The following is a 23234-nucleotide window of genomic DNA, read 5'->3' as shown; positions in this document are numbered from 1 at the left end:
ACCTTACATGTGTGTAGGGCCATACACACACATGTCCCATACCACAGACAGCCATCAGACTGGACTGTGTAGCAGCCCAGTATATGTAGAGTCATTCTGTCTGTGGCACATATGAGGATGGTGTAGGACAGATAGTCCATATACTGTACTATTATGCTAGCGGACCATATGTGGCTGTGGCTGTGTTCATACTGGTTGCGGATATGCACTGTCACACAGGTGTATCCTATATATATATATATATATATATATATATATATATATATATATATATATATATATATAAGTACAAATGTGTAGTACTTCCAATTACCACTGTCATGGCAACCATCCACTATGAATCCCTACATCATGTGGGCGTATTCCCTGTACATTCCCTGTGTGATGGACATCCTTCCTGTGTGTGGGCATCAATGTTACAAACAGCAGGCAGAAATACATCTTACAGGAGAACCTTCACACTCAGGGCAGCCACATATATGTAGGATGATCAGGACATAGAGACAGACTGTGAGTAGAGTGGTGTAAGGCTTTGCATAGTACTGGTGTTACAGAGTGTGTGAGTGTGTGTGTGTGTGTGTGTGTGTGTGTGTGTGTGTGTGTGTGTGTGTGTGTGTGTGTGTGTGTACATACTAATTTACCTTGGACTGCAGTCTATCTGCATAGCTCACTACTGTGGGCCTATCCTCTTTCTGAACAGAGGTGTGCTTATCATGTGTTGTCTCTCCACCACACAGGTCCTGTGTTGGATATTGCACTGGCAGTGTGTGTGTTGCATGCTAGCAGTATATGGCTATATCCATTTGTGTACCTGATGTCATATTCCTGCATAAGGGTATGCTGCAACACTTCCTGTAACACCAGCATGTTCCAGGGTGTGTTACTGCAATATTGCGGGTATGGCCCTGTGGTTCTGCCTTTGTCCTCCACATATATAGCAGCCTTTGTCCTGCTGTGATACGGGTATGGGTTGTTAGATAATGGCCTATCATTAACCACTGCTAGCATTCCTACTATCATCCCAGTCATAGCGTGGACACCCACAACATCTGTTGGCCAGGGACCATACATGTGACAGATACATTGACATTACCACAAGTAATGAATGTCCTCCTAGGCCTTGACTACAGGGTATAATTGTTGGCTGCTGAACTACATCTGATATTGTTGACTGTTACGTATTGTGCAGGCAAATCCATTGTCAACTGTTGTATGAATTGAAGGACTTAACCTGGACGCCATAGTATGATATATATCCGCACTGTCTGCATCGAATGTTTTGTGTGGGCCTTGCATCCATCTCTGGTTATATATATCAACATCCATGTGCTGTCAGTAATGGCATACATTATTGTATGGTACACAAATAAAGGTTGTCTGTGTATACATACCTGTGTGTCGTGTCATGTCCTTTGAATTGTGAGTGAGTATAAGTGCAATGTAAGTATCCTCTTTGTGGTGCTGGTTGCCACACCACACATGTCACAGGTACCGGTTACAGGGCTTGTGGCTGGGGATATATATTGCACCCAGTATGCCCACACTACTGCTACACATGTATGGCTACTAATACCCTTTGTCTGTATATATGTGTATGTATCCATATATCCCATATATCTTATATATATATATATATATATATATATATATGTATGTATATACCTGCACATGATTGTCAATGTATGGATGTGTGTGCATATCTGTACCATTGTAATGTGTAGCCCTTCAACATAGTACATTCCCTACGGTACAATGGCATATCTGCATGATATGTTACAGATATTGGCTTGACATGTACAGGTGACATGGATAACTGTTGAAGCATTGTAGCCTTGTTGTGGTGGGTCCTGCTGTCAAGTACTGCATGCGCTGGATATTGGATTGCACAGCATATCCGTTAGGGCTGAGGGGTTTTACATTGCAGTAATTAACAGGTGTCCCTCATGTGTGCCCCACCCCCATTAACTGTGCTCATGGTCTGTTATGTAGTACATAGTTGGCCAGAAGTCCGTTCCCATGTGGAAATCATATACACGTCTATCTGTATATACACATATATATATATATATATATATATATATATATATATATATATATATATATACATTTATTTATTTTTTTAGGTATATCTGCATAAGTATATGTATCCATATATATATATATATATATATATATATGTATATATATATATATATATATATATATATATATATATATATATATATATATATATATATATATATATATATATATATATATATATATATAGATAGATATATACACTGAACATATTAATCTCTGTACGATTGCTGTTATATGGTTATCTGTGAGTCATACATACACATATATACATATAGCTGTCTATCTCTCTACATTAACAGATGTATAGCTGTCCATATGTCCATGCATGTTTGGCCTATATGTGTGGATTGTACCTCAGTCGCTTGGCAATTGACATGGATAACCTTAGGACTGAGGTCAGTCATTCAAGCTGACACGTATGTGTTTCAGACGTATCATCTCCAGCAATATATGTGTTCTACCACATATAACTGACTTACAATGTTTGAAGTGTATTAGAGCAGGATATGACAGATATCCCTATATGTACCCACATTATGACACATTATGTCCGTGATTCATGTATTAAGAGGTTGCGTGGAGTGTTATTACTACATTCCCTGTGCTGTTGACTGATTATGCTGGATGATATGTATGTGGAATGAGTGGTTATGTACATCTGTCATGGTTTAATGGTAAATTATGCAGTGTATGATGTGCAGCGTTCCAGGTGTAGCCCTTCCACAGGCTGTATATTGTGTTTCAGGGCAGAACACCAGCTGTCGGATACAGAGTGAGTTAGGGACATTTGAGCGGTTGTATGCCGATGTGTGCATGTATGCGCAGAGCTAAGCAATGATAAGCTTGAGTTGCGTTACCTTACACTCAGCTAGCATCTATGTAGTTCAATCTATGTAGGCAATGCTTACCCCCTCGCGAATACACGTACACACACTTACAACTGCATATCCATGTGTACTGCTGCTATGTGCTTACACATGCTTACTAGTACTTTAGTCAGAATGACACTTCACATGTGCATTTAAGGCAGTACTCCTGTGCAAATATAAATGTTACTTAGTAGGTTATACTGCACAATGAAGTTAACATATGGATATCATATGGAAAATAGGATGTGCTGCAGTGGGACTTGACCCAGGAATGCGTGCGCTTTAGGCAGATGCTCTGGCCACTACACTATTGCTGTTTTGCTTCATTTGCATAAGTCTACCATAATGACATACCCATGTTTCCTTCCCCCAGCTCCCGAACTCCACATACACAGCATCCATCCATTCCCGGGTTGCTAGCACTGCCATACTACACCTCCACACATTTCCCTCTCTGCATGTCTCGGTACACCTCCAGTATACTGTCCCCACCCAAGCTTCTGCAGGCTCTTCATCTGTTTAGTCCACGTATGTACCAGCCTTCCCCTGATCCTCCTCCGATACTAGTGGTGACATCGATGTGACCCACAACTGTTGTTGTGTCAAGAGTAGACCTAGCTGGTCTACAGTGTTTCTCCCACTAGTAGCATCCTGGCAGGGTATTGTGTAGCAGCAGTTTGCTCACACACCTGGACAGCCTCATCTCCCGGTTTCACAGTACCAATGCCCCAGGTGTGACATACTGTGCATGAAGCACACTCACACACCCCTACGGTGTGCACCGTATATCATTATTCCCTTCGGTATTATGCAGGACTACTGTTCTCACAGTATGATTGGACAGGCACTCTTCTGTGCTGCACATAGACTGCTCATAATAATATGGTTGAGCAATGGACACGTGTTCTGGTATTAATCTACACACTTATATACATTTCCTATACTGTTGGATGCCTGTGCTAGATGATGTATTTGTGATCATAGCAGCTGAATATGTATCCGCCATGGCTTAGTGGAACTCATGCCTACTATAGTGTGCAGGGTCGGGGGTTTACAACCTGGCAGTGCAGATTATTTTGTTAATGGCCGCAACAACAGCTGTTGGCTACAGAGTGACTAAGGCACTGTAGAACATTTGTAAGCAGGTATGCACTTGTTTGCATGAAACACAGCATTACTGACCTCTGGTTGCAGCTTCTTGCCCTCATTTAGCCTCTACAATGCTTCACCGGTGTGGTACTTGCATACCGGTGGCCAAACAAGCTTACACCCACTTGCTCCCACATACAAACATGCAACATCGTGCATTTTGTTCACATCTGTGAACCGGGACACTCGGACTGTATGCTTGTCCATTGTCAGTGGTTGCCCGGGATGTAGAGCTCCGCATTGACCACAGCTACGTATCCCAATTAATACTGGGGAGATCACATTCATAGACGGTAACAGACATAACATAGATACATCCCCCATTAATCATGCTTAGTTTACGTTAAACTGTCGGTATTATCCATGCTTAGGTCAGGTTTACATGTCAGGTATGACTGTTGACAATGGTCAGTTTAAGGTGAGGTTGGATTCCTGTTTCACAGGTCAGGATAGGTTACATGTAGGTATTCAGGGTAGGTGTAGTTATTCCATACCTGTGTGGTACAGTAGAGGTGAACAGCTAAGGAGTAGGTAGGTAGGTATTGGGGGTGACATTGTAACTGTATAGTAGCCCATAGGTATAATTGGATGGGGAGCAATAGGGAAGGTATGTCAGATGTTGGGATTTGTATGAGAGGCAGGAAAATAGGTGTTCGTATCACTAGTTAATGTAGTGGCATAGAGTGTGAGGTGGGGGGGAGGTTTCGCAAGGTGGTGAGCCTGTGCTGCTCCAGGTGTGCTTGTGGTGTTCCTTCATGTGTTAGTTACATGCATCTTGTGGGGCAGCTGTGATACTACATGTGGGTTGGGGTTCCAGATACTGGCAATATAGTGGGGAGAAGAGGGTGTCACCTATGTATACCTGTAGACATTAATAGGAAAGGAATAGGGGCTGATAAGTATGTGGTGTGCATGGGGCACAAAGAGGGGTGTTATTAGGGGGATTATCCAGGGATGTGCAGGATTGCTGCAGGGAAGTTCCACAGCTGGCCATGTTGTCTACAACAACATTTGTGCATATGCACTGCATTTGGTGTTTGCATTGGGCACTCACACTCCTGGTTGGGGGTGAGGACTTCAATAATACCTTGTGATGCCTATTACATTGGCTTACATGCCTACATTGCGGTGTTGCGACCATGTGTTCGTAGGTGTTGAGTAGTGGGTAATGCATCAACACATATGGTTATACCATACTTTGCCATGTATACTGGACTGTGCTGCGGTGGAACCCATATTGGGAATGGCTGCCCTTTAGGCGTAAGCATGCCTGTCGACTGTACAGAATCTGTGGCCTGTCCAGAGTTTGCTTCATAGTATTGGTTTGTTCCCTTACACTCTGCACCTGTCTGGCAAATACCTGGGAACTGACGCCATTAAATACAGACAAGTAATTAGGTTTAAGACTCCACATCCTTCAGACGAATAATGCTAATGCATAATCTATTATTCTATCAGCTTTCTAAGGTTGTAAGTGGAATATGTGCTTTCTGTCCCTATTTGTCCCCCCAACGGTTTAGGTTCTGTCCAGTGGTTTAGCTCTTAGAGGATGAGAGGTATGGGTGTAAGCTCTGCTTAATTCGCAATATTACTGACATCCCTGGGGCGGTCCGAATACAACTGCACCAGCCAACACCTGCATGCCTAGGCCCATAATTGCATACCCATAGTTCCCCCACCTGGCCCTCCCCTACAGCACTCATCCTTACTGTGGGTACAGGTGGGGTCTAACCACACTACTACACTCTGCCCACTCTCCACATGTCGGGACCCATGTCGTACGTTGTCTCAACCCATGGGTCATCAGGCTTGCACAACCTACTGGTCCTTGTACGTATACGGCCTGGCTGGATAAATCATTACAGGGACTGACTCCAATTATCATTAATTTTTGGGGTGTCCCACAAGGGACATTGATGTCTTTGTTTCAAGATTAGATGTGGCAGGTCTCTCCCACTGGTAGTATCCTGCCGGTGGTCTGGGAAGCAGTGGTGTGTATACTTGCATCATGTGTTTGTATGTTTCACCTATCTAGATGGGGGGAGGTTGATGCTACGTGTTACACGTTTGTTGACTGGACCCCCACCCCATTGGCACGGCCTGTGAACATATGTAATCCTTAACTGGTGTATCATATCTATATATATATCTATATATATATATATATATATATATATATATATATATATATATATATATATATATATATATATATATATATATATATATATATATATATATATATAAATCTATATATATATCTATATGCTGTATACTACTACTTCACAAATTGTTTCTAGTCCTGAGGAGCTTTTCTCCCGGGGTCTCTGCTGTAAATGAGCCAGAAGCTCAGCCAGACATACCCGGTTAACATATGTGATTCAAATACATAATTCAATTAGTATCCTAGCTATCTAGATATATATGTTTACACACATACATACATATATATTTTTACATATCTATATACATATATATGTATATATATATATATATATATATATATATATATATATATATATATATATATATGCTGTGTATATATATATATATATATATATATATATATATATATATATATATATATATATATATATATATATATATATATATATATATATATATATATATATATATATATATGTCTAACGACATATGGATGTATGGGTGTCTGCATATATATATATATATATATATATATATATATATATATATATGTGTGGGTGTCTAATTATATTCTGTCTCTGTATGTACAAATTTGTACTACAGAGGGGGGAGGTTTCACTCCATGTGGGTATGGGTATATATACACACACACCGCTACAGTTGTACATCTACATCTAGCTATTCCGTTCTTTGCCATGTACAATAGACTGCGCTGCAGTGGGACCCATAGTGGAAGTGGCTGTCCGTTGGGCGGCAGCCCTACCCAATGACTACTATTGCTTACATCCCTGGGGCGGTACACATAGACCCACTCCAGCCAACACCTGCTCTGCTAGGCCCATAATTTCATACCCATAATTCCCAATCCGCACATCCCCTTTGGCACTCTTCCTTACTCCGGGTGCAGGTCGGGTCTGACCACACCTATACACTGTACCCACTCCCCACTTCTCGGGCCCATCTCGTATGTTGTCCGCCCCATGGATCATCAGGCTTCCCCTACCTTGTAAACTGGGAACATGCTTGGCCTGCCTTTCAACATCAGTGTAATGGCAGGAAACCCAAATATGTTTGAATTTTTGGATGTCCCACAAGGGACATACATGTCTTTGTTTCAGGATTAGACTTAGCGGGTCTCTCCCACTGGTAGTATCTTGCCTGTTGTCCAGGAAGCAGTGGTGTGTTTACTTTTATTGTGTGTCTGTATGTTTCACTGGTCTAGCTGGTGGGGGGGGGGGTTGATGCTACGTGTTACACGTTTGTTGATTGGACACCTCACCCTCATTTGCACGGCCTATGAACATATGTAATTCATAACTGCTGCATCATATCCTAGCTATATACATTTGTATATTTACACACACACACACACACACACACACACACACACGTCTATATCTATATTTATATATACACATATATATATATATATATATATATATATATATATATATATACATTACTATATACAGATATATCTGTATATGTATGCATGCATGTATATATTTATATATTGCTGTCTGTATATATCTTACAACATATGGGTGTATGGGTGTCTGCATATGTATATATCTATATGTGGGTATATATATGTATTCTGTCTCTGTTTGTATACATTTGTACTATGGAGAGGGAGAGGTATATCTCCATGTAGCTATGGGTAGATATACACACACATACCTCTACATATATACATCTACATGTGGTTATTCCGTTCTTGGCCATGTAGATTAGACTTTGCTGCAGTGGGACTCGTAGTGGGTGTGGCTGCTCGTTGGATGATGCCTCTGCCCAATGAACACTTTTGCTTACATCCCTGGGGCTGTCTGTATAGACCCACTTCAGCCAACACCTGCACACCTAGACCCATAACTAGCTACCCATAGTTACCCCACCTGCACCTCCTCTACAGCACCCATCCTTACTCTGGGTGCAGGTCGGGTCTGAACACACGACTACATGCTGCCCACTCTCCACTTCACGGGACCCATGTCGTACATTGTCTCGACCCATAGGTCAGCAGGCTTTCCCACCCTTGTATTCCAGGTATGTGCACACTCTGGCCAGAATGGTTGTCACACCAGCTTCCTCCCATAATATGTAAATTTTTGGGGTGTCCCGCAAGGGACACTCATGTCTGTGTACCAAGATTAGATTTCACGGGTCCACTGTGCACCCACCCCGTTTGTATCCTGCCTGTGGTCTGGGGAGCAGTGGACTATTTACTTTGCTTGTCGGTTTGTGTTTATGTTTCCTCTGTCCAGTGGGGGGGGGGCTCATGCTACGTGTTACATGATTCTTGCTTGGGCCCCTCACTTCCATTGACATAGCCTGTGAACATATGTCATTTTTGTGTGCTGTTTCCTATCATAGCTATATATCTGTGTATATCTACGCACACACACACACACATACAAACACGCACACACACATATATATATATATACACATGTATACATACATACACATATATATTTATATCTATATACATATAGATATAGATAAATATATATATATATATATATATATATATATATATATATATATATATATATATATATATATATATATATATATATATATATATATATATATATATATATATATATATATATATATATATATATATATATATATATATATATATATATATACATATATATATAGATATATATGTACATATATATATATATATATATATATATATATATATATATATATATATATATATACACACACACACACACACACACACACACACACACACACACACACACACACACACACACACACACACACACCATATTGCCGTATATATATCTTTAAATCCATGTGGGTGTATGGGCTGTATGGCCTTAATCTTCTTTTTCTATTGCTATGATGGTTTAGTTGTTAACTACTGTGACGATAGTGTACAGGGTCCTGTGTTTGAGTCTTGCAGAGGCAGTTTATTTTGTTGCCGGGCAGAACATGGGCTGTTGGACCCAGAGTGATTAAGGTACTTTAAAGCGGTTGTAAGCGGGTTTGCATGATGGTAAGCACTGCTAAGCCCTGGATACAGTTTCTTACACTCAGTTAGCTTCTAATTTGCTTAATCTGTGTTGGCAATGCTTAACCCCGCGCAAACTCACTTAGACACGCTTACTACTGCTTACTTGTGCTTAAACCTGCTTACTAGTGCCTTATTCATTATGACACTGACACTTCAAATCTGCATTTCGTGCAGTACTCCATTTCACCTTTAAATAATATTATATTGATTATACGGCATAAAGATGTAAATATATGTTCATATACAGTTTTCACATGGAAAATATGTGCTGCAGTGGGACTCGAACCGGAAATGCCTTTTTGTTAGGTGGATGCTCAAACAACTCCACTATTACTGTGCTGCTCCCTTTGCATATATATTCCTTGTTATCCTCTTCTGCCTTTTCAGCTGCTTTAACAGTAGCTAAGCATTGGGCAAACCTGCACACGTACGGTTAGCTATACTTGGGGTTTTAAAAAAATAAATACAAGGGTTTCTTCATTTTATTTCAATGTACTGTTGATGTTGAACACATGGGGACTGTTGGTGGAGATATGCGGACACTTTTGAGCGGTTTCGCTCATTTATATACACTTTCCACTGTTCTACTTTGTAGGAGCATGTTTATTCTGAGAGCTCTGCTCTCAGACATGCCCCTTGCACTCGTCAACGCTCAGTGTAGGCTTTGGAGCTCCGGCGGCATGCCTTCATTTATATACATGGCACGCTGCAGTCCTCCTCTTAAACTGTCACTTACATGCAGGACTAGTTTAGTCCTGCATGGCAGATTAGTGAATCCGGGGGATAGTCTTAGTCACCCAAATATCACCTTATAATATGGCCACTCTTAATATCGCACTACCTTTAACCAATACCTTCTGAATACTAGTTTCACTGCAATTCCTTTTAGAACACTTGTGTACTTTACCAATAACTGTATACAGGGGTTGTGTCATGGAAAAAAATGCAAGTTGGCATAGGTGAATGTGTGTCTTTAAAAAACAAACTTAAAAATAAAAGAAAACCTGCTGATTTTAAAGTATGGTACTTTGGAGCCTCAGGGAATCAACAAAGACTGCAATTGCAAGTATGTGATTTGAATTGTATGTTTAATTAATTAATTGTTTTGCGTAATATGCTGTATATAAGCAAACAGTATTTTGTAGTGTTTTTACACTTGGAAGGCTGTGTAAGCCAAGGCGCTAAGTGTTTCATTAAATTCACTTACTTCTTGGATCGGTGGTCTTTCTGGTATTTTATCATTTTATTTTTTTTGTTTTATTAAGTTGTAATTACCATATGGATCAGTCTGAGATCATGTCTATGTAACCTATATAAAACAGAAATGCACAGCTTTGCTAGATGGTTTATGCTTTCACCAGTGATATTTTCAGGTGAGGAACCTATGTACCTTTGACGATCTTTGAGATATCTTACTCAATGTCTATGGAATGAAGCCTTACATTCAATATTGAATTGATTCAGTAAAGTATAAAGTCAAAAAATAATGTATGTGAAGTATCTAGAAAAGTTGTTTAGAATTAAGTGGTCTACAGAATATATTTTTCTTACTATGATAAATACTATTCAAAATATGCAGTGTTTTCTATCTTTGTCTATAGATGTGAATGGCAATCCTCTTATAACTTGACCATTCATTTTTTAATCCATGTTAATGCATTTTTGCCATGTCTTATAATGCTATATTTACTAGTGTTAAAAGTGAGGTCATTACTTATGCAACTGGTGTATATTTTTGTAGCTCATCTAGGAGGACTTTGTGATCTTCTTATGACATAAAGACATATCAATAGATATAACATGCACATTACCTCAAGACTGATGCTTGCTTTTTTCACAATTGTCTGTGAATACATTTTAAATTGATAGCATTAAACAGCAGTTTTCTGTATTCAGTGATGTCAGAGTACATCATTGGTACCATATAAGAATGCCTTACCTTTTTATGATTGGAAAACTTTTCACTTACTTCTTGCACATAAAAACTCCATAATCTGCTAGCATTCCTGTATGTTGCCAGATTCTCTAAGGCATCTTGTTTTACTAAAAAATTATAATACAGGCAGTGAAACAGCAGAAATGAGTTTGAATGGATGCGTGTGCAAATATTGCTTAGAGGTTACAGTTACTCTCTTGTTACAATGACAAATGAAACAATGTAAATAATGGCATTCACAGACATGGTCTGCAAGAAACACATTTTTCACTGGTGATTCTTTCTAGTGCAATGCTAGTGCCATAAACATGATTCATTAGCAGAAATATGCTCATCACAGTCCTCAGACTCTGTCAGTTCATAGAAATGCACAAGGCACTTAGTGTACTCACAATGCTCTCACTGTCATGACAGGTTTGAGCAAGACAGATCATCTCACTCCATTACTGGGCTTTCAGAGCTCGAGCTGCTTTTTACAGAAGGTTTTTTTATACTCTGTCACTTTGGTAGGCAGAGAGCATTTATCACCCAAGTGGCACCTCTCCTCGCCAGTTTTATTACTGATATTTCGTTATGCAGAAATCATGTAGCATTAAATTAGATGTTATACAGTAGCACGGGTAGGTTTGTGTGGGTTGTGTTTATTTTGTTTTTCTCTCACCTTTTATTTTTCTGGTGGCAAGTCAGCTTGCAGTGCTATGGTGGTTTATGGTAGGTCAGTGGCTCTGGTCCTGCTTGCCACCACTTGTTTTTCAATCAGGTCCCCTTTTCTGTATCACCTTCTGGATTGGCTTTTTCAGCTGTTCCTAGTTGTTTTTCTTGCTTTTCTCAGTTCCCCTCCTCTGCTGTTTTTAGTTCCAACAAAAAATAAAATAAAATGGAAAATTAATACAGTTTAATGATATTAGGAGGGTTATTAAAGAAAAAAAGTCAGTTCACACAGAACAGCTTGCCTTCTGGAAGTCTGGTAATATATATTTGCTAATCCCTCACTCCTTCTCATATACTCTATATAGTTTTGCTTCCAGCCTCCATGCCCGTTTGTTTCTTGCTCAATGGTTTAATTCGACTCCCAGCTTTCCAGCTCAACTAAGTGTAAACCATTTATGGTATATGCGAACAACCTTCACCACCTCAGTCTTTGTCTAATTGGGCTACCTCCCCATTCCATGCATCTTGCATTGCTGTCTAGGATTACTGTAAAAATAAATAAATACATAAATAAATAAATAAATAAGAAACTTACAGTTCTGAGCAGTCATTCCTTAGTCTTCCACCCATTCCCATGCCTCTCAGCTGTCCCACAGTTTTCAAGAATGTCCCTATTTTGACTCAGATGTTATCTCTGTCTTTTATTCCTTCCTGAAATTGGTTAACCTTGGAGAAAAATGAGGAGAATAGCACCTAAAAATAATTAGAATAATTAGAGGTCTAGCCTTTTTTTACTTCAGAAAATGTATATCATACAATGACAGGTCATTAACATTCAAAAATGTGCATACTGCGTGGTCAGCCCAACCAGCATGCTCATTGTAAATTGAGTATTTACAATGGAAAGACTTCTGGTCACCCAGACTTTCTTCTATAAATATATGCCAATTCTTTGCAGTTTTCCTGAGCTAATAGGTCAAGAAGTAGTTATAGAGGGCAGAGAAAATATAAGGAAAATCAGGTACATTATACAAAATGAAAGAAACATACCTTATTTTCTTTGTTTGTTTGGCCTCCATTGTACCTCTGAACTGTCCGAATTTCAGTTTCTTAACATACAAAAAAAGAAGTAACGGAGATCTTTCTATCTCTGTTGCTTGCTTTCCAAAACACTGATATATTGCATAAGCATGGGAACATAAGTTCCATACACATAGTCAGTACATCAACAAAGCTGCAGGATATGAAAACAATCCCCCAGATTTACTAATCTTCCATGCAGGACTAGTCTAGTCCTAAGCGGCCACTTAGGAACAGGACGGCAGCGCACCATGCATATTAATGAAGGTGTGCTGCCCAACCTCCTAGGCATACATGGAGTGTGTACGAGTGCAGGGAGCGTGTCTGAGAGCAGAGCTCTCAGAATAAACATGCCCCTGCAAAGTAGAACAGCAGAAAGTGGAAATAAATGAGCAAGGCTGCTCATAGGTGTCCGCATATCCCCACCAACAGTCCTCCATGTGTACAACAGCAACAGTACTTATAAATAAACCTAAGAAAACCCGTTATATTTATTTTAAATTCGAGTACAGTTAACCGTATGTGTGGGTGTGTCCATCGCTTAGCTATGGTTAAAGCAGCTTAAAAGGCTAAAGAGGATAACAAGGAAGATATATGCAAATGAAGCAGCACAGCAATAGTGTAGTGGGCAGGGAGTCCACCTAACGAGCAGGCATAACTGGTTTGAGTTCCACTGCAGCACATACCATTCTCCATGTGAAATCTGTATATGAACATTTTTTTTCTCATATATTTCCTGTATAACCTACTAAATAACATTTAAATGTGTACTGGACTACTGTATTAATAAGGCACTAGTAAGCAGGTTTAAGAATAAATAAGCAGTAGTAAGCATATATAAGTACTAGTAAGCATGTTTAAGTGCGTTTGTGTGGAGGTAAGCATTACCTACACAAAGTAGAAGCTAACTGAGTGTTACAAACTGTAACTGGAGGTTAGCAGTGCTTAGCTCCATGCAAACCCACGTGTACCCGCGTGCAACTGCTTTAATGTGCCATAATCACTCTATACCCAATGGCCCATGTTCAGCCCAGCAGCAAAATAAACAGCTTCTGCAAGGCTCGATCTCAAGACCCTGTACACTAGAGTCACAGTAGTTAACCACTAAGCCATCATAGCAGTGCATATGAAGGCGGTATCAGCAAACTAATCCTCACCAAGGAAAATCAAACCAAACATGTGAACTGAATCAATGTACAGTGTGATGTTGTATAACCTATTACATAACATAAATATGTGAACTGGAATACTGCAGTAAGCATAGATGTGAGGTGTTATTGTAATAAAGTGTAGAAGTCCCCAGGACCCAATACAGTGTATGTACACATCAATCATGGATACCAGACACATATATAACCTGTAATGAATAATAAATCACTGCCAAAAGGCAAATTAAATGCTAATTAACTATTAAGCAATGCTAACCTCTGTGCAGCTCAACTTAGTAAGTGTAAGTGATGTGTAGGGCAGCCAATTAAATCTGCCGAGTGGTATAGCTCTTTAAGCAGTGCCAACCTTAGGTATGCAGGTGTGCCCATAGCTTAGCCTATTCAAAACAGGCCAATCACGGAAAAGTGTGAGAAATTGGCCATATTTAAACCCCACAGGCGGGAATACTACCCATAACTGGTTGTAGCTTCCTACTGTAGGCAGAATGGCTGGAATGGGTGAAGGCACTCGATTTAGAGCGGAGTGCTGGCGCATCCAGGAGTCAAAAATCATGGTATGGCTCTTGGAAAAACACCATAAGGAGAGACTACTGCAGGGCCAGTACCAGGGCTAGCAGTATAAAATGGAGGTCTGGGACAGTCTCGCCCGTGACCTCACCAGTGCCAAAGGTATCCCCGGACTGGTGAGCAGGTCAGTCACCACCATGCCGACCTGAAGTGGCTGAGGGGGGATGTACTGGAACAGTGGATCAAGGAATCTCGTCAGATGCCTAATGCCACAGTACTAAGTATTCATTCTACTAAGTAGGTAATAATTGCCTAGCTTGTGTATACTATGGATAGGTATGGCTAAATATCACTGTATTTCTCTGACAGCTGCAGATGAGTGGGTTGCGAACTAGCAAGCCCATGATGCTAGGTTGGAAAGGCTGTGTCACGAGGCAGGTTAGTAATTATTCTGCATGTACAGTCATAACAAATAAATATAAGAGCCTGAGAAAGTGTTGTACCAGTAGAAAAAAAGGTGTACTATTCTGTGAATAAAGGTATAACCCCTGGACTGCTTCTGTTTACTCTTCTTTCATATGTTGTTGAACTGTTGCATACTATAAATAGTGCTGTTGTATTAAGCAGTGTTACCTACACAGTGGTATGCAGATAAAATGAGTATGAAGGTCTGTATAACAATGTTGCAAGTGCCAAGGGGTCAGTCATATTGTTCAAGTGAGGGAGACTTAGACAAAAAAACATTAGAAAGCTTCTTATCATTTCCCTGATAACACAGTGTACTGTGATGGTAACTGTAAGTTTTATGTCACACACAGCAGGGGTTTGAATCCCAAGAGTGCTAGTAAGTTGTATGCATAATCATTCCCCACACCTGTACAGATTTTGTTACAATGTTCAGATAGAAAGCTGTATGCATAATTACACTCAAAACAACAGTACAGAATTTGCTAGAATGTTCATATAGAAAGTTGTATTCATATTCAACTGTTCCAATCTGTCCAGCATGCCCAGATAAATGGCCCACATCACCAGCCTGGTACCCTGTTCCCCTGAAAAATCAGTGTGGTGATCCAAGGAATTTAGGCAGCTGTTAATGACATATAACTGATAGTCAGACGTGTACATAGTCAGAGAATGTATATGAAAACAAACCGGTCATTCTAGCACCTCACCCAAAGTGTATTAGAGCAATTCTCAACATATGTTGCATTGACACATGCATCTTGTCATGCCTGTATGTAAGACACAGGTCACATATATAATAATCTATAAACATACCCTTGTACAATATAAGGCCATTGGGTAGTGTAATAATACATGAAAGGGACAGATCACTGCAGTGACTAAGAATGTTGTGATAACTACAAGGATATATTAGCTGTTAATTGAACTCTCTCTCTCACCCCTACCATATGTGCTAAAATAACCAATGACACACCTCAATCAGTAAGTCTACATTCCAAACTTTTGTTGGGACATATGTTGTATTGGTTTATAAATATTCACATTTGTTTCTATGCATGTGCAGTGTTAAAATATCCCCATATTGGTGGCCTGTTGCCATCAATGAAACCTGCATGATGTTGTAATGGCCACTGTTGTTCTATATATGCATGTGTTCTGCTTGCTTTGCAACTGTTTTACATCTGGTGTGTTGGGTTAATGGGTATACCTATGCATGCTGTTATAACGAATCCTAAATGCTGTCGACTATTACTAACCCATATCTGTCTGTAAACTGCAACACCATAGCTCGTATGGGAAGACCGGTCCCAGCGGACCCACCTGTCCCACTTCAGCTGGCCATGACACCGGGCACCAGCACGTCTGGGGCCCAGCCTGGGACCCCCTCCTCCATAGGCCCTGCACCACCTTTAGGAGGAACTGCCGCAGGGGATGGGGCTCACCCCCCCCCCTGTGAGCGGGTGCGAAGAGGAACCAGTCACCCATTGTCAGGTCCAGGCCATGGTGCGTAGGGAGATCAATAGGGCTTTTCGAGACCAGCTACACCAGCTTGAGGGTTGAGTGGTGCAATTAGAGGGTGAGCCTGCCCCCTCCTACACAGCCCCCAGCATGTCCACCTTTGGGGCTGTGAAGGTGCAGTAGGGACTGCCCATGAGTGGGGACCTCAGTCCCACTGTTTCCATTTGGGGGCTCATGGGATTGCGACTTCCAAACACCCCTCCCCGTCCAAGGTGTTTACCCCCAATGTGTCATATACCACCCCTGTATGTGTCTTGCGTGTCTTGTCTGTTAACCTATCCACCCTACCTCCCCATATATACCTACTACCCCTCCCCAACATCACACTCTCACCTGAAAAAAAAAAGGGCAATCTGTTCCCACAAAAAAAAAAAAAAACTCGCCACATACATAGCTGTCCAGTTTGCACACGTGGCCACTGGACACATGTAATCTGGTCTAATTGACACCACAACAAATTTATGTTGTCCTCACTCCTCTCCCAGGAGTTTAAGTGTCCAAATCTACCTCCAAATTCAGTGTATATGCACAGCTGTTGCTGTAGAAAAATGGGCATCTATGGACCTTCCCTACACCCTTCTGGCATATGCCTAGCTATTTTCCCTACTGTCTTTCCCTCTTTGTGCCCCTTTTTCACCACTGTCCTATCAACCCTTTTTTCTTTTCTTTTAAAAATATGAGTGCTGGGCTAAGTGGCAATACGCACTTTTAAGCAGCAGTAAGCGGGTTTAAGCCTGTTTGCACAAGGGTAAGCACTGCCTACACAGGTTAAGCAATATCGCAGCTAACTGAGTGTAAGACACTGTAACCAGAAGTTGGCAGTGCTTACCTCTGTGCAAACCTGCACAAACCCACTTACAACTGTTTTAAAGTGCCTTAATCACTCAGTATCCAACCACCAGTGTTCTGTGCCACCAACAAAATAAACAGCTCATGCAAGGACCCTGCACACCATAGAAAAAGGGATTTACCACTAAGCCATGACAGATACAAAGAAAGTTGATGTTTTCAGAAACATATCATCCAGTCGGGTCATTCAACAGCACAGAGAATGTATACCTACAGCTAGATGGACGTGTGTGTTCAAATATATTACTATCTAAATGGATACAATATATCTATAGATATCGTCACATACATATATATATATATATATATATATATATATATATATATATATATATGTATACACAAATATATAGGTTCATAGGTAGGTACTAGGCTATTGGTCCTAGGGACTATATAAGCCTAGCCAAAACTGTACCCTGGCTTTCACCACCCAAGAAAATTATTTTCCTGTGCCCCTGTGGAGCAGAGCCACAGAAGTGATGCCTGGGATGAATTTACTATTTCCCATCCAATCATCAAGATTTTTCTTGAAGAGTGCTAATGAGGAGCTCTGTTTGACATAGATAGGTAGTCTGTTCCAGAGTATGGGAAGTCTCTGGGACAGGAATCTATCCCTCCAGCATGTTCTGTTTATTGTGGTGACAAGATTTAGGTCCCTAGAGCGTGTAGCTCAGAGGGATTGGGATTTCTTTAAGTGGAGCATGTCCAACAGCTCTGGGTTTGACATAGCTTTGTATGTTAGGCAGAGATCACCTCTGAGTAGGTGATATGCGACAGAGTAAAGCTGGAGTTTTTTTTAAATGGTCTGCGTAGGGCATCTGTTTGAGGCCAGTAATCCTCTTTGTGAAGTATTTCTGTGGCCTTTCCAGTTGTTGCAGATGTCTTGTGAGGTATATACCAAAAGGGGCGTTGTACTCTATAATGGGTCTAATGAGTGATGAGTAGAGGGGAACAATGACCTCTTTTTTCTGGATGAGAAGCCTTTTGAGATGAGGTGAGCCATGTAGAAGGATTTCCTGACCACTGTGGCAATGTGATTATCAAAGGAGAGACTACTGTCCACCTGTGTCCCAAGGTCTCTTATCACATTTTCAGCATTAAGTAGACTACCAGCTATGTGGTAGTTCATGGTTACAGAGTTTTTACCAAAGGGGATAACAATACACTTTTTGGCATTGAGCTTCAGGCCATGGCTTTGACACCAGGCATCTGTCTCAGTGAGGCCCTTTTGTAGTATGTCCAAATTGTTAGGAGTTTTGATTATGGCTCCTAGTTTGCAGTCATCTGCAAACTTTGATAGCCAAAGCCCTTCTGTGTTAGCCTGTACTTCAGAGAGGTAGATACCAAACAGGAGAGGACCCAGGACTGAACCCTGTGGTACTCCACTTGTCACTGGTCTGAAGTCAGATTTGGAGTCTGCTACTTTCACAGTGTGGGTTCTTTCCATGAGCCAGTTGGCAACCCATCTTGTGACATAGGGATTTATACCTAGTTTAGTGAGCTTATCTATAATTCCAGAGTGGGGGATGGTGTCAAAAGCCTTGGCGAGATCTAGATAAGCTGTGTGAACCACCTTACCCTCATCTATGGCTTTGGTGACTGCTTCAAAGAAGTCAATCAGGTTTAGGAGACATGATCTGCCTTTTACAAATCCGAACTGGGTAGGGTCCAGAGTTTGGAGATTACCAATGTCTTTGTTTATGAGTTCTATGATGATACGTTCCATGGCCTTGCAGACCAGGCTCATCAGGCTAATGGGGCGGTAGTTCCCGGGGTCCATCGTGGCTCCCCCTTTGTGGAGTAGGATTACAGTTGTGGTGCGCCATTCAGTGGGCACAAAGCCTGTGGTGAGGCTATGATTGAATATGGTACTTAGGTAGGGTGCCAGTTCATTCTGCAGTTCATGTAGGATGCAGCCTTGGATATTGTCAGGTCCCATGGATGGTGTGTTCTTGGCTTTGGAGAGTGTGTTTTTTACCTGTACAGCTGTGATTGCAGGAACTTTGCATTCTTCCGGTATACAGATGGGCCCTCTAAGGGGTGAGAGGGGGCTGAAGTTAGCACTGAACTTATCAGCCAGGATGTTGGCAATATCCGTTGGTTCTTTATATTTAGTGCCATTGTGCTGTAACTCAGAGCAGATCTGAGTGCTGCCATTGAGATTCTTGACAGAACTATAGAATGCTTTGTGGTTGTCTTTAGAGTCAGTGGCAATTTTGTTTTTGTAACTAGCTTTGGAGGATTTTATGAGGGATCTCAGCTTCTTACTGATGTTGACCAGGGAGTTCCTCCAGTCATGGGATTTTACTCTTTTTAGCAACAGTTTCTTTCTTCTGTTGTAGAGTTTGTTTATGGCAGAGGAACACCAGACTGGCTTCTTTTTTTTGGAGGATAGCTTCTTGATTCTATTAGGGTTAGCATGATCCATTCACTTGTGTAAGTGCTTATAAAGTGCATTTGTGTAAGATTCAGCAGTCGTACCTCTATTGTCCATCTGTGTCATGAAGTTTGCCACTTCTGTCTTAAGAAGTGTGAAGTTGGCTTTGGTGAAGTTTTTTACGGTGGTTTCCCTAATTAGGGGTGGGGGCGGGATGTGGATGTCTAGGCTGATTAGCTCGTGGTTGGATCTGACCAACGAGGAATTGACCTCTGATGTGGAACACCGGTTGCTCATGTTGGTAATGACCAGGTCTAGGTTATTGCTGCCCCCTGGCGGGGGTGTGAATAAGTTGATCCAAGATGTTGGAATTTATGAATTCCAAAAAGCGTTGAGGAAAAGTGTTGGTACATGAGTAGTTTTCCCAGTTAATGGTGGGGTAGTTGAAATCACCCATTATTAGGGTGTTGTGTTGTACCCTAATACTTTCCAGTGTATCAAGAAATGAGGAGTAGGAATCCTAGGGCATGGTGGGGGGTCTGTAGCAAGCTACAATTTGGATTGCGGTCTTGCCCAAAGTTAGTTGCACTTGGATAATCTTGGATGCATTATGCTGTACAACTAGCCTGGAGGTGTGGATATCCTTAATGAATATGGACACGCCTCCACCTTTCGTGCTTCATTCCTGGTTAGGTGGCTGAAAGGTGTGGTATGAATTATAGCCTGGTAATGCAGGGGTGCACTCTGGAGCTTTGAACCAGGTCTCTGTCACTGCACAGATGTTGATGTTCTCCATTTTAAGGAGTGCCTCGAATGAGTGCATTTTGAGGTTTAGACTTCTAGCACTGAGTAGCATTACCCTCAGATTTTGCTTGCTTGTACCTGTTACGGTGGTAAATTTGTCATTTGAACCTTGCCTAAAAAAGGCACTATAGGGGAGGCAAGAGCCTTAGCCCATATCCGGAATCCCAAGGGTGACAGGTGCAGGCCATCTCTGGCAAGCATCGTGGTCTGTCGATCATGTCATCCCAGACAGACAAATACTGGATCCCCTTAGAATGACACCAGAAGCTTAGCCAATTGTTGAAATCAATCATTTTGTCCTTGTACTGTGGTATCATTCTAGGTGATGGCAGGATACTACTCAGGGCTAGGGTCATACCTGCCTAGGCTACAAGATCGGAGAGCTCCTCCATGTCTCTTTTCATATAGTCCAGGGTGGTACATTTCAGGTCATTCACACCAACATGGACAATGGCAGTGTCATATTTGTACTTGTTGTGGAGTGACCTGAGTGCACACATTATGCGGCAGATCCTGGCACCTGACAGGCAGCTGACAGTAACTTTCTCCTTGTTTAGCCTGGTGAGTGGAACATCAGTATGACTAGAGTGTTGGGTATGTTGTTATGCCTTATGGGTTGTGGTTGAGTGGTACACTGAGTTTGTGGGCTATGTGTCATTTGGGTTGTGATGAAGAGATATACATGCAAATGCTGACAACTACACATATATATGTCAACATCCATATGTCCACATATACACAGGGAGTTATACATATGTACGCAGATAAATATCCCCATAGATATATATGGACATAGTTAGAAATATGTAAGCAAATATATACACCCACAGAGGTATATATGGCCAGACATCTGTAGATAGGAATGGTAGATTAACAGACACATTTATGTCCACATGCACGATGAAAGGCCTTGACAGGCCCAATCAATATACGTCACATACAAATTGGCATACTCCCCACCCAGATAAACATATCCACCCTGCAAAACACTACCAAGCTCAATATAATGTATGTGTGTCATTGAAATAGGGATTTAAATTAGCCCTCAGTCATGTTCTACATGTTGACATCACATTCCCCTCTTCCCCACCCACTAGGCAGCCCGAGCAGCACAGGTCCATCCAAGCAAGGCCAACCTTGACCCATACATTCATTACCCACAGGTCCACTTCCCTACACCTACTGCACACATGCAGCCACCATCTCAACCCTGGTTACCGTCCCATAGCTACCACACCACTACACATTGCCCCCCCACAACACAACCCCCTCAGGACCAATCCCTTATGTTGTCTCAACCCAAGTATCCTAGGTCTGGCACATGCCGTAGTCCATGCACATAGCCATGGGTACCTATGTAACTCTGGGTGTAGGCGAAAGTTGTATACCTAATGTTCGGGCTGTCCCACATGGGACAAATGATTACCTGGTACTAACAATAGATTTCATGTGTGTCTCTCTGTACACTAATGGATTTTAGTTGTAGTATTGCAAAGCATAAGTGGCACACAAGGTTGGTCGGTATGCACACAAAACAGTTCCCAGAAATAACAGGCAACATGACAGGATATGTAACTAAATATGTAGAGGTATGTGTGTGTATATATACCCATAACTACATGGAGATATACCTCTCCGTCTCTGTAGTACAAATGTATACATACATAGACAGACATATATATATATAAATACCCACATATAGATATATACATATGCAGACACCCATACATCCACATGCCGTTTATATATATATATATATATATATATATATATATATATATATATATATATAGATAGACAGCAATATATATATAGATATATAGATATATATATATGTGTGTGTGTGTGTGTGTGTGTGTGTGTGTGTGTGTGTGTGTGTGTGTCTGTGTGTGTAAATATACACAGATATATAGCTAGGATATGATACAGCAGTTAAGAATTAGATATGTTCACAGGCCGTGCCAATGGGGGTGAGGGGCCCAATCAACAAATGTGTAACAGGTAGCATCAACCCCCTCCCCAGCTAGACAGGTGAAACATACAAACACACAATAAAAGTAAACAAACCACTGCTTCCCAGACCACAGGCTGGATACTACCAGTGGGAGAGACCTGCCAAGTCTAATCTTGAAACAAAGACAAGAATGTCCCGTGTGGGACAACCCAAAAATTATATAGCTATTCAGGTTCCCAGCCATTACATAGATAACCTAAGGCAGGGCACGCATGTTCCTGGTCTACAAGGTTGGGTAAGCTTGATGACCCATGGGGCGAGACAACGTATGTGATGGGTCCTAAGAAGTGGAGAGTGGGCAGTGTGCAATGGTGTGTTCAGACCCAACCTGCACCAGGAGTAAGGAAGAGTGCTGAAGAGGAGGTGTGGGGGGGGGACTATGGGTATGAAATTATGGACCTAGGTGTGCAGGTGTTGACTGGAATGGTTCTATGTGGACCGTCCCAAGGATGTAAGCAATAGTGTGCATTGAGCAGAGCCAATGTCTAACGAGCAGCCTCACCCAGTATGAGTCCCAAGTTTACATGGCAAAGGACAGTATAA

This window comes from Protopterus annectens, chromosome 5.part0 (genome assembly GCF_019279795.1).
Source record: "Protopterus annectens isolate FY-2018-M chromosome 5.part0, PAN1.0, whole genome shotgun sequence".
Taxonomy (NCBI): domain Eukaryota; kingdom Metazoa; phylum Chordata; order Ceratodontiformes; family Protopteridae; genus Protopterus; species Protopterus annectens.
The sequence above is the reverse complement of the archived record's forward strand: the minus strand, read 5'-3'. Positions refer to the sequence as shown.